Source organism: Tupaia chinensis, unplaced genomic scaffold (assembly GCF_000334495.1).
Source record: "Tupaia chinensis unplaced genomic scaffold, TupChi_1.0 Scaffold141490_1, whole genome shotgun sequence".
Classification (NCBI taxonomy): Eukaryota; Metazoa; Chordata; class Mammalia; order Scandentia; family Tupaiidae; genus Tupaia; species Tupaia belangeri.
Genome location: NW_006201352.1, coordinates 1,573,135 through 1,586,369, shown reverse-complemented (window position 1 = coordinate 1,586,369; position 13,235 = coordinate 1,573,135). Strand labels below are relative to the sequence as shown.

The window sequence follows — 13,235 nt, the reverse complement described above, 5'->3', positions numbered from 1 at the left end:
GTCGTAGAATTCGCATGTGTCAATAGTGAAATAAAAACAGCTGAGTTTGTTTAGGGCGGCAATCCCACCGTTCCGGTAAGAACAAATTGCACGTGTTCAAATGAGCTATGAGATCCCATGTGTTATTTCTGAGAGCCCACATAAAAGTTAAGTGCTCTTGGGCCAGCTGGTGTAGCGGTTAGGGTGGCTAGATATCACATGACCACTGTGCGGTTTGAGTCCCGGACCTGGCAACTTGAAAATCACACTGGGCATTGTGCATGCGGGCACAAAATCCAGAGCGGAAATGGAGCAAAGGGGGATGTGGCGTTGCCATCCCCCATGGGGGGTGATTCCCACTTTCCCTCCCTCTCTCCCACTCTCTGTCTCCCTCTGGTGATTTCATGTGCACTAGAGCAAACGAACAAAAAAAGGCTGAGTGCTCTTATATTAGCATTGAAAACTGGCATCACACAACACAACTCAGGCTAGCAATTTTAATACTACTTTTTATTTACTTAGATTGCTGTTAGTCAGTTTAAGGCGAACCAGTGGCATGGTGGCTAAGGCATTTGGGTCCCACATGGCAAGCACGCAGTTCAAGTCCCAGACCCGGCAGCTTGAAAAACACACCAGGCATGTACGTGTGAGCATATACCCCAAATCCTAAATGGGGAAATGGAGAAGGGACTGTGGCATGGTCATTCACTGTGGGGATGCTTTCTCGCTTCCTTCCCTGTCTCTTTACGGTGAGTACATGTACCCTCTAGCAAATTTTAAAAAGATATACGTAATTAATTTAAAGAAAACCATGGCAGGTCAATAGGCACGTTGCAAAAGAAAAGGCACTTTTTATTTTATTAATGACATTGTTTACCCTTTTCTTTGAACCAGAAGCCTGTAGTTGTACTTGCCTGGGGAGACAGACACAATCAAGAGGCCTCCTCTGCTCCACTCCCAGCCCTAAGCAGGGATGGGGTGCAATGGATGTTACAGCTGTGGGCTGGTGGGCTCACGCTGTGTCCCCCTTCTCCTCCAGCACAGGGAGCACTGCACAGTCATTGTTCATCATCCTGCCCCTCTGGACTGTGGGCTCCGTGAGGTCTGGGAATTGGACAGATGGCCTTTGACGTGGTACCTTATCTTTGGTCACGTAATTAGTTAGTCTCTGACCGGTGGGCATGCTTAATTCTAGAGCTGCCATTTTGAATGAAGTCTCTCTTGGCCATTCCTTTTTAAAGACACATGTACGCGTGCATGTGTGCACACATGTGCACACACACACTTCAATTTCTTTATATTAAGGCAGTGAGAACACGAAAATTAGCAAGAGGTGAGTGTGCCTGGGTGCCCCCCAAGGTCTGACAGGAGCTCCCTTGCTCGGTGTCTCCTTCAAGTTCCATTTCCGGACATGCTCCTAGAGGTTAAAGGGCTTGTCTGGAAACTCTCGGGCCAATTCCCCAACACCTGTGGCTCCCAGATAATAATGCTCATTGCAATTCACTTTATTGACTGAGTACATGAATACATTGACCCAGGAATCAAAGGATGAGTCACTGAAAGGGCAGCAGATCGGAGTGACAAATGCCGAGTGTGTGCCCCGGCAGCAGGTCCTGGCAGGCACGCTCTTTCTTTTTTGCATTGCGCACTCAGACCAGTGACCCTCTAACTCTTGTTGCATCATGCTGGGCGCAGACTGAAGCCAGACTGAACGTGTCAAGGTCCAGCACTTCAGCGGCTATTGTGTGGACTGGGAAAGAGCACAGGCTTTCCGGCCAGACAGGCAAAGGTTCAAATCCCATCAGTCCTCTCATTTTCTGTCCTCTCACTTTGGGTAAATCACTTGTTCCTTTTAGTACTCAGTTGTCCTAACTGTGAAATGGAAATATATATACCCCGTAATATTTTTTAAATTATTTTATATAATATATATATTTAAATTGGCAATTGCTGGCATCGATTATTATTCGTATCCCTCCCCTACTTCAGGTACACAGAGAAAGCTTGGGGCAGCACTACAGGAGGAAACAGCTTCCAAGGCCATAAGAGCTTTCATCTGCGTTATTTGGCCCATGAGATGTTTTTCATGTACTAGTTTGTGTGATTAACTGATGGGAAAGAAGTAGAACAACGGGCAGACACTCAATAAACATTTACTGAACTGAACGAAATCCAGGCCCCTCCCCGCTCCCGGTTTCCTTTAAAGGCAAACTTTCCCCCATTTCCAGGCCCCTTCCTTGCTCCCTCCTCCCCCACTCCAGGGCATCTCGGCTGTGTCCTGCTGGCTTTGTCTTCACGTGTCTTTCTCCAACACCGACCGAGTGCCTGCCGTATGGCTGGCACAGTGCTGGCCACTGTGGGTGTCAGAGAGGTTCCTGCCCTGGTGGAATAAAACGCACTGTAAACAAACAAAATACCAGATCCATGTTGTATGACATAGTGTAGTCAGAGCTCCAACGGGACTGGACAGGAAAAGGTAAATACGAAACATTAGTGACTGGAAGAAAGTCCCCTCAGACAGGAGTTCAGATCTACAGAACAAGGAGCTGGCCAGGCCATGGCAAGAGAGAGGGAGCTCTTTGACATCAAGGAAATGGCACACGCAGAGGCCCTGAGATAGGAGTGTGCTCTGGGGGGCAGCTGGAGCACAGTGAGGGGCGTGGCAGTAGCTCACATCGACCAAGTGCACCTAATGTGCCAAGTAGTTCTGCAGCTCCCCGGGCATTGGTTCAGTGAGTCGTCCGAATGACACTATGAAATATTTTATTTCTTCTTTTTCCTGACATTTTTGCTATAGGGCGCGTGTACTTGCTGGAGAGACAAACAGGAAGTTAGAAATCACTCCCTGGGAAGATGATCATGCTATAATCAGGGTTTGGGGCATGCATCACACGTGACTGGTGTGAGTTTCAAGCTGGCGAGTCCAGGACTCAAACTGCAGACAACCGCACAGGAATTCAACACCTTAACCACCACACCACCTGCTGGCCACAAGATGTTATTTCTTTTATTGCCATTTTACAAATAGAGAAGCTGAGACTCAGAGAGTTTAGGTAGCTAGCCTGAGACCACCCGGCTGATCCCTTCTCAGGCCACCTTGATCCAGAGTCTGTGCCTAACCGGTCGAGCTGTCCCCCACGAGGGGGCATTGCAGAAGCAGGCAGAGACCCTAGTGCTATGCTAAGGAGTTTATGTTTTCCTTTCAAACATCTCTTACCTTTGCTTCTTAGATTGAATCCTAATTCCTCTACTTGCTGAGTGGTCGCCTTAGACTAACTCCTGTCATTTCATTCCACAGCTACTTATTGTGCACCTACTATGTGCCAGGCACAGTGCTGGGCATGGGGAAGAGATGCAATGGCGAACAAAAGCAGATGTGCACAGCCAGCCAGTGGCATGGTGGTTAAAGCAGCTGGATCCCACACAGCTGACTCATGGTTCAAGTCCAGTAGCTTGAGAAACACATTGGGCTTGTGTGCGTGCCCAAAATCCTGAGAGGAGAATGGAGGAGAAGGGATTGTGGCATGGCTATCCCTGCTACGGGGTGCTTTCTCACTTTCTCTCTGGTGAGCACACATGTACTATAGCAAACTAAATAACAACAAACCAATAAAAAGGTGTGCACCTGCCATCAAGGCATCTCTGTCTTTTGCGCGGAAGGATATTCATCAAATAGTCAAAGGGAGAAGGGCTTCAGGGGCCAGAGCCCAGCCTGGGAGAAGCTATCAGGGCCACACTCCAGGAAGGTGTCACTACAGAGTCCACACACAAGCTGAGATTGGGAGCACAAACGGGAAATATCTGGGTAGAGAAGGGGTCGGGGTAGAAATAGAGATAAGCCACAGGATGCCCAGTTAAATTTGAATTTCAGGTAAACAACAAATAATATTTAGTGTGACTTTATGATATGGCAAGAGACGTGCTTACATTAAAGAATTATCTTTTTTTTTCTGACATCCAAATTTAACTGTGTCTCTTAATTTTGTTTGTTAGTTTTGTTCTATTTGGCAACAACTCGAGGTAGAAAAGGTATTCAGGACAGATGGAACAGCATATCAAGCCACGATCACAGCCAGAAGCACAACCAAGGCACAATGTGATGAAGACCCACGACTGGGCACAGAAAGCCTCAGCTGCCCCTCTGCACAATGGGAGTTGTGACAGTACGTAACACGCAGGATTGTATACATGCAAAACGGTTAGCGCAGTGTGGACGTGTAGCTAGTGCTCAGCACCGGGTGCGTGCCATCAGTCCTTCTCCACCACCATCCCCCTCTCTTTTTCTGTCACCTTCAATCAGCTCGAGATCCATCTCTGCAATTCTTAACGTATAACATGATAAGATTGGGATTTTTTACTTCAAGGTGATGCAAATGTGATACACATTCAGTAGAAACCACACTCCATGTACCCATCAACCATTCTAGTTTTATTTTCAGTATGGTACTCAATAAATTGCATTATAAAATAAACCTTCTGGGGACCAGCAGTTGACGTAATGGCTATGCCATTGGACTCCCATGTAATCAACTGTGGTTCAAGTCCCAGACCCGGTGGCTTAAACTCATGCCGGGCGCGTGTGCGTGCGTGTCCAAGATCCCAAGAGGAGAAGGAAGGAGAAGGGATTGTGGCCTGGCCATTCCTCCAGAGGGTGATTTCTCGCTTTCTGTTTCTCTGTCTCTCTCTGTCTTTCTGGCAAGTACATGTGCCCTATAGCAAAAACCTCTCAAAAAAAAAAAAAGGTTAAAAAAAAGCCTTCCGTTAGACATGTTTGCACAACTGTAGACTGATATAAGTAGTATAATTTACAGTAGGCTAGGCTAAGCTATGATGTTTGGTAAGTTAGGAGTATTAAGTGCACTGTCACCCTACGGTATTTTCAACTTTAGATGGATTTATCAGAACATAACCTTATCCTACGCAGAGGAGCATCTGTGTGCTTACTGGAAAACAATGATTCACAAGTAAAAATAGTTACTACGGGAAGGCCATAGTTTACTAAGATATGCAGTCAGTCCCTATGACAGAGGCCCAGCATGGGTATTTATTTCTCCCGCATGTATTGGCTCATTGGGAAAGTCATGACACATTTTTACATAGAAAAACATGCCCAGGCAGCGTCCAGGGGATAAGAGACTCAAGATTCTTCTGTCATTTACGATGCTGCTTTATAGCCTGTCTCTGAGGATTCCAACAGCAGGTATCTTTGTGGGTCTGTTTCTATTGCCTGTTATTTCTGCTTGCTTCCCCTCATGCAGGCTTATTCCCTTGTCTGTTTGATTACACTAGTTAAATAAACGCACACATGCGCCCCAAAAGTCCATAAGCACCACATTTATATTCCAAACAGTGGTAGGGGGAGAAATGGTGCCGGGGAGGGCCCAACCTTTCCCTTTAAAGGAGCGACTCAGAGCTGTACGAGTCACACTCAGACCCTTTGGCCAAAACTTAGTCAAATAGCCACAGCTGGCTGCAAAGAGAGCTGTAAAATGGAGTCTTTACTTTGAGGGTGACAACGTGCTCAGTAAAATGTCAGGCTTCTGTCACACAGAATGAGAGGTGGGGATGGGGATGGGGGCGCACCAGCAGTCTGCCGACAGCCAAGATGCCAAAGTCACCCAGACTTGGCTGCCACACCTTCCATGTGGGCTCTGTTCTAGCTACAAGGAGTGAGGAATCAAGGCTGCTGGAAAGACAGGGATGCTAGGGAGTAGCAAAACATAGAAACAAATCTTAGGATAATTAGGACAAGCAGTTAAATGGGATGTTTAATGCCAGCCACAGTGAAAGAGCAAGTTTTCCACTGCAGTTGCTCATAAATTCAAAACAGCTTCAATGAAGGAGAAACAGCTTGAAAACCTTCTGTGAGTATATTGGGAAACATAGGGATATAGATAGATAGATAGATCACATATCCATGAGAGAGAGAGAGAGAGAGAGAGAGAGATTCAGCCTTGCCTAGCCCTGGAAGAACATCAGAGTTAGATTATGTCATGTAACAAGGGACAACATTTGATTCTAATGAGAGAAGTTACCACATTGTACTTACGCCTTTGCAGCTCTTTCAAACTTGGTCCTTGTTTTCTGTCTGTATTTACGTCTGCCAGTCACTGAGCCGTTGAACATTTGCGTTGCTATTTAAATGGGAGCAACCCCGTGTGTGATCTCTCCCCTCGTTCACTCCGTGAAGCTGTAATGAGTGCCTACTCTCCACCAGGCTCGGCTGTGGGCCAGACGAGAATGCAGACGTTGCAAAGATGAAGGCTTCTCCCCTAGGACCGTGTGTGCCGCCCTTGGCAATGGGTAACCTCTGGGCCTACTCTACCCACAGAGGCGCTGCCAGGCTAAAGGTATTCTGGAACCTTCTGCCATTGACTATAAATAGTCAGATGCTCCCATAGATGTGACCTGACAAGAAAAACAGAACTCTAGAGGGAAGCAGTCCTGGGTTCACATTGCCCTCCCTCCCCCCACTCTTTTCTTTCTTTCTTTCTTTGTACGGCCTTGGGTAAAGAAGAGGCACCTTCCCTGGGAGACTCCCGAGAAGTGTGGAGGTGAAGCCACAGGCTGCGGACAGGTGGACCAGGTGGTCCTGCCTTTAATCTTGGCTCTGACTCCTCTAGGGTGACCAGTCATCTGGCTTGCTCAGAACTGAAGGTTTTCCGGGATGGCAGAATTTCAGTGCTAGAAACATGGCTGTTACAGGCAAACCAAGACAGTTGGTTACCCAATTAGCAGACGCTTGGTCCTGGCTAAATTACGCAAGCTCTCTGAGCCTCCAGTTTCTCACATACAAAAACGGGCATGGGACCAGCAGTTAGTGTGATGGCTATGTCGCTGACTCCCATGTAGTCGACCACGGTTTGAGTCCCGGACCTGACGGCTTAAGCTCACGCCGGATGCATGTGTGTGTGTGCCCAAGATCTCAAGAGGAGAAAGGAGGAGAAGGGATTACGGTGTGGCCATCCCCCCTGGGGGCTGATTTTTCGCTTTCTGTCTCTCTGTCTCTCTCTGTCTGTCTGGTTTGTGCACACGCCCTATAGCAAAAACCTCTCCAAAAAAAAAAAGAAAAAAAAGGCATGAAGTCTATCTTGAAAGAGAGCTGCAGAAAACAGAAAAAGTAGCTTGTGCGGAGTAGCCATCATCATTGTCGTTAATAATGTCATTAATATCTCTTCCTCTCTGCCCGCGTTCCTACTTTATAATGGCCAGTGCCCTAAACCTATCAGGGGGGTCCTTACAGCTCCCCTAGGCTATGAAAAAGCACCTGAAGTGAAGGGCTTCCTCTCTGGTGCTTCATGTTTCTGGAGGGAGAAGTCAAAGAAAACTCCCGGCCTCCATGGCCCCCACATCCCAGGTGTGGGTGAGTTCTCAATGTCCCTGTGACCCTCCAACATTGTCAAGGCTTTGAGTCAGATATAAACTCCTCCAGTGCTGATCATGGTCTTCTTTGCTATGAATGTTGCTTGACTCTGTAGCTCCGAGACAACCCTGAGGATGACCTTGTCCACCCCAGCCTTGATTGCATTCGAGAGACCTTAAATGTAATTAGCAAGAAAAGAAAAAGAATGCGATACATGCTTGTGCTTCTTTGTTGAGGGAAAAATATTCACCAAGTACTCCAAGTAAAATTGCTTCATAGTCAATGATTTCATCCAGCCCTAGACTCCCAGAAGGAGCTGCAATGCTGAGGACACAGCTCAGCTCAACAGTCAGAAAAGGTGTCAATTTGCAAGAATGTGAAATCTTCATCCAAGCTTCTCAGTTCTTTCACAAATGATTGCCTTCCTCCTTTCCAGGCCCAGCTCTCCAGACTTTAGAGTGGGAGACACACATGTTGACTGCAAACTTGACATGCGTGCCCAAGATCTCAAGAGGAGAAAGGAGGAGAAGGGATTACGGTGTGGCCATCCCCCCTGGGGGCTGATTTTTCGCTTTCTGTCTCTCTGTCTCTCTCTGTCTGTCTGGTTTGTGCACACGCCCTATAGCAAAAACCTCTCCCAAAAAAAAGAAAAAAAAGGCATGAAGTCTATCTTGAAAGAGAGCTGCAGAAAACAGAAAAAGTAGCTTGTGCGGAGTAGCCATCATCATTGTCGTTAATAATGTCATTAATATCTCTTCCTCTCTGCCCGCGTTCCTACTTTATAATGGCCAGTGCCCTAAACCTATCAGGGGGGTCCTTACAGCTCCCCTAGGCTATGAAAAAGCACCTGAAGTGAAGGGCTTCCTCTCTGGTGCTTCATGTTTCTGGAGGGAGAAGTCAAAGAAAACTCCCGGCCTCCATGGCCCCCACATCCCAGGTGTGGGTGAGTTCTCAATGTCCCTGTGACCCTCCAACATTGTCAAGGCTTTGAGTCAGATATAAACTCCTCCAGTGCTGATCATGGTCTTCTTTGCTATGAATGTTGCTTGACTCTGTAGCTCCGAGACAACCCTGAGGATGACCTTGTCCACCCCAGCCTTGATTGCATTCGAGAGACCTTAAATGTAATTAGCAAGAAAAGAAAAAGAATGCGATACATGCTTGTGCTTCTTTGTTGAGGGAAAAATATTCACCAAGTACTCCAAGTAAAATTGCTTCATAGTCAATGATTTCATCCAGCCCTAGACTCCCAGAAGGAGCTGCAATGCTGAGGACACAGCTCAGCTCAACAGTCAGAAAAGGTGTCAATTTGCAAGAATGTGAAATCTTCATCCAAGCTTCTCAGTTCTTTCACAAATGATTGCCTTCCTCCTTTCCAGGCCCAGCTCTCCAGACTTTAGAGTGGGAGACACACATGTTGACTGCAAACTTGAGACTGAGAAGGCAGTACTTACAGAAAAATGCCAGCGCATTCTGTTTTTTTTTGTGTGTGTGTGTGGAGAGGTTTTTGCTATAGGGCACGTACGCTCGCCAGACAGTCAGAGAGAAACAGAGAGACAGAAAGCGAGAAATCACCCCCCAGGGGGGATGGCCACACCCGCAATCCCTTCTCCTCCGTTCCCCTCTCGGGATCTTGGGCACACACGTACATGCGCCCGGCGTGAGTTTTAAGCCACCAGGTCTGGGATGCGAACCGCGGTCGACTATGTGGGAGTGCAGCGACATAGCCATTACGCTAACTGCTGGTCCCATCAGTGCATTCTTTTTTTTCTTAAAGAAGGAAACATATGGATATTGGATCTGTGAGATGATTAAGCTGGAGCTAAACCTCTGCTCTGATTCCCCGCCTGAGGACAGTTTTAGAGGAGGAGCTAGCAGACTGATGCTATTTTCTAGAAGTTTCTAGAATGTTGCCCCTGCCTGAGGCTGGCCACCAGTCTCAAGAGTGATTCCTGGCACAGGAACATACAGGGCTTTCACGAGGCCTTTGTGTCTGAGGAGTAAAACAACCCCCCATGTCTCATGGACCAGAAAGGCATCCCTAGTTCATACCTAGATCCATCATGGGCAAGAGGCTCAGGAGCGCCACGATTGCTTTAGATCAACCAAGACTCCGACCTGCAGCTGGACCTGCAGCCTCCCCCTTGACACTTACTGCTATAAAGGGAAGGGTTGATATCAAAACAAACTCAGGACCCGGCTGAGATGAAGGACGTTAGCGCACAAATAATAATAGTGATTAACGGTCCTCCGGTGCTCACCATATGCCAAGAACTGTTCTAAGCACCTTACGGTGGCTGACAAGGTGGCGTGCCAGTCCCTGTCAGCCCCTGGCCCATACTGCCTCCGTCTGCCTGAGTTCCCAAACATATCTGTCTCAGTCTGTTTGTGCTGCCATTACAGAATACCTGACATTGCAGGACAGGCAGTGACGTGGGGGTCATGCAACTGAACACGCACGGACACGTCCTGAGCTCATGTCCCAGGGCCTCTCTGTACATGCCGAGTGTGCGTGCCTGGGATCCGGACCCGTGAAGGCTGCACATGGATGAAGAGGTGAGGAACAAGCACTGATGTGGGGCCATAACTCTGGCATTTAAGTCTTTCCCCTTTTTGATAGCATTATAACCAATTAATAAGTAGATAATTGAATAGTTAAGCATAGCATGACTCTGGACTTCACTATCTTGTGCCTATAAAATTGGGCTAATAAAAACTGATATTCTATCTCCTTAAAAAAAAAGAAAAAAGATGTGAGGAACCTGTTGGGGATGTTTCTTTCTCTCTCTCTCTCTCTCTCTTTCTCTCTCTCTCTCTCTCTCTCTTTCTCTTCCTCCTCTCTCTGTGAAGAAAGAAAAAAACAATAAAACCTTTTTAAAATATTTATTATTTTATTTGTTATTAATATTATTTTTTAATTTGGCCAGAGAGAGAGAAAGGGAAAATGAGAAAGCAAGCTGCCAGGTCTAGGACTCAAAACCATGGTCAGCCATATGGAAGTCCAATACCTTAACCACTACTCCACCTGCTAGCCCCAACAAATAAAATTTAAAAAAAAAAAAGAAAGAGAGAGAGAGATCTAGCCAGGTGGTTAAGGGAGACCCCACATGGCTCATTGTGTGGTTCAAATCTTACCCCCAGTGGCTTGAAAACTACACCAAGCATTTTTGTATGCATGCCTACAATCTAGACGTGGTAAAGACGTGAAGGAGAAGGGATTATGAGGTGACCATGCTCCACTGAGGGCTGCTTGCTTCCTCTCCCTCTCTCTGTCTCTCTCTGGCAAATAGATGCACCCTCTGGCAAACTAAAAAACAAAAACAAACCCTGAGAATGGGTCATTTATAAAGAAAAGAAGTTCATTTTGGCTCACAATTTTGGAGGCAGAAGTCCAACTTTGAGAACTGTGTCTAGTCAACTTCTGGTAAGAGGCTGGTGCTACATCAAAACATGGCAGAGAAGAGAAAGAGGAAATGGGCATGTGCAAGAAAGGGGAAGGGTCACCGTTTGACAATCTGCTCTCTCTGTAACTAATGCAGTCCCACAAGAGTGAAAACTCACTCTCCACTGGTTGCACCAACCCACCTATGAAGATGGAGCTTCCTGACCCAAATACATCCAGTCAAGCTTCATGTCTTAAAGGTTCTGCCTCTCAACATTGCTGCACTAGGACCAAGCCTTAACATGCGTGTTGATGACGACAGCCACACCCAAACTACAGCAGTGTTCACGGCTTCCTGCACCTCTCTGCTGGAGAGTGTTCTTTGGTCACGGGGACATGCTTGGCTCACACAGTAGACGGGTGGGAAGTCCTGGAGTATTAACACCCTAAGAGCAACTAGCAGATGGTGGGCAAACACCATAGGTTCCTCACCCTGGTGGACAACTCTGAGGTGCATGCCACAGCCTCTCTTAGAGGCTCCTGGGTGCCCACAGCAGAGACTTTTCATCCTGTGATTTATTTACTTTCCTTCCCTTTCTGTCTCACTTTCCTTCTGCCTGCCTTAACTATCCTCTTTTTAACAACATGAATTGACTAGGGGACCTGTCTCAGCATACTGTTATCATTATTGCTAAGTGATCTTCAATAAAGAAGTGTCATCCCTGTCCACTAATCAATGGTCCCTCACAGACCATGTAGTCCCTACCCATTTGTGATCTCCTCAGACCTCCACGTCAGGGGTATTTCCTTCCTACATTCCTGCCCATGAGGACACAGTGACCTTAGGGTATCAAGTGATTTCTCCAAGACTACTCAGTTAGGAGGTATGAGGACTAAGAAAGGATTTGAACCCAAGTCCCTATCTATATCATGATTGTCCGAAGGGTCTAGCCCAAGGCTCTCTAAGTGACACTGACATGAGGGTTCAATACTAGGAGAAACCAGTTCTGGGGAAATTCTACCATAAACAGGGAGCCCCACCCATGAAGACTCAACAGTGGTGGACGACTTTTGTAAACATGAGTCAGAGAAGGAGTCCTCTTGCCTGGGGTCCTCTTCAACTGGCCACGTCAGAAGGAAGCAGCCAGCTGCCAGGGAAGCCAGGCCAGGTCAGATTTAATAGCATGCTTAAATAGCATGCTTAGAACATTAGAAGGCCCCAATCTCTGTTGGCATGGTCCAGAAGAGAGAGAGAGTCAGCCTCTCAGTGGATCCTGAGCCAGCATTCCATGGCTATACCTTTGGGAAAAACTTTGAGAAAAAGAAGCCCTAATTCCCACCCCCAAAGGGGTTTAGTCAAAAAGAAATGGGATGCAGGCTAGAGCTGGCAGCGTCCTTGAAATCAGCAAATCCAAAACTCAGAGAAACAGGCGGCCCAGAGGGGATGAGTGACTCACCCAAGGTCCCATGGCTGCTTGAATTAGAGGAAGCCAGGACTCAGATCTACATGCCCCAACTCCTAGCCCACCGCCTTTTCCCTACTCGCCATTTTACATTTGATAGGAAAATTATTTTTCATACTTGAGCTCATTTTTTCTTTATAGCAAACCTGTGAGAATGATAGATAGAGACTATTTCCCTATCTCCCGGTAGGGGAGACTGAAACCCAGGGTCACTTTGCTAAGGTCAACCAGAGCCTGTGGTACCTCAGTCATGAAGGAGGCACTGAAAACACACAGAGGCTGGCTGAGCATGGGCCCCTACTCTACACTACCTGGTGTGGGGCCCCCAGCAGACTAATTCAGGGACTCCCAAGGACCTGGCAATCTTTTCACGGGAAGGAACTCTTTGACTTGGATAAATCAGTTTCTTTTTTTTTTTTTAAAGAATTATTTATTTATTTAAATTTGTTATTGTTATTTTTTTCTTTATTTGATGAGAGAGAGAGAGAGAGAAAGGGAAAGTGAGAAAGCAAGCCACCAGGTCCAGGACTTGAACCATGGTTGGCCATGTGGGAATCCAACGCCCTTATCCACCACACCACCTGCTGGCCCCCGATAAATCAGTTTGTTAGTGTTAAGTTTCCTAGGACCCAACCTTCTTCCCGTGTTCAGGAATTAAATATTTGGAGTATCTCTGAGTAACTTAAGAAAATTAATATTAGGGCCCAGGAGGAGGCATGGTGGTTAAGGCACTGGACTCCCACCTGCTGGACAGTGGTTTGAGTCCCAGATCTGGTGGTTTGCTTTCTTGCTTTCTCTCTCTTTCTCCCTCTCTCCTTCTCTTTCTGGTGGGCACATGTGTCCTATAGCAAATTAAATAATAATAAATAAAATTAAATAAATAATTCTTCTTTAAAAAATAAAGCTGGGCCAGCAGATGGCATGGTGGTTAAGGGCACTGGACTCCCACGTGGCCGACCACAGTTCAAGTCCCAGACCTGGTGACTTACTTTCTCACTTTCCCTCTCTCTCTTTGTATCTCTCTCTGGTCAAATTAAAATAATAATAA

General features: G+C 46.8%; 1 long non-coding RNA gene across 1 annotated transcript in view; it reads right to left on the bottom strand.

Annotated features, from left to right (window-relative positions):
- Positions 1-2,200: 2,200 nt before the first annotated feature.
- The window catches only part of LOC102475353 (uncharacterized), a 12,025-nt gene continuing 990 nt past the window's right edge, over positions 2,201-13,235 (bottom strand). Inside the window, exons 2-3 of the long non-coding RNA XR_336692.1 lie at positions 6,029-6,387; positions 2,201-2,359 (exon numbers count right to left, since the gene is read on the bottom strand). This is a non-coding gene — a long non-coding RNA (uncharacterized LOC102475353). The remainder of the gene's footprint in view (positions 2,360-6,028; positions 6,388-13,235) is intronic.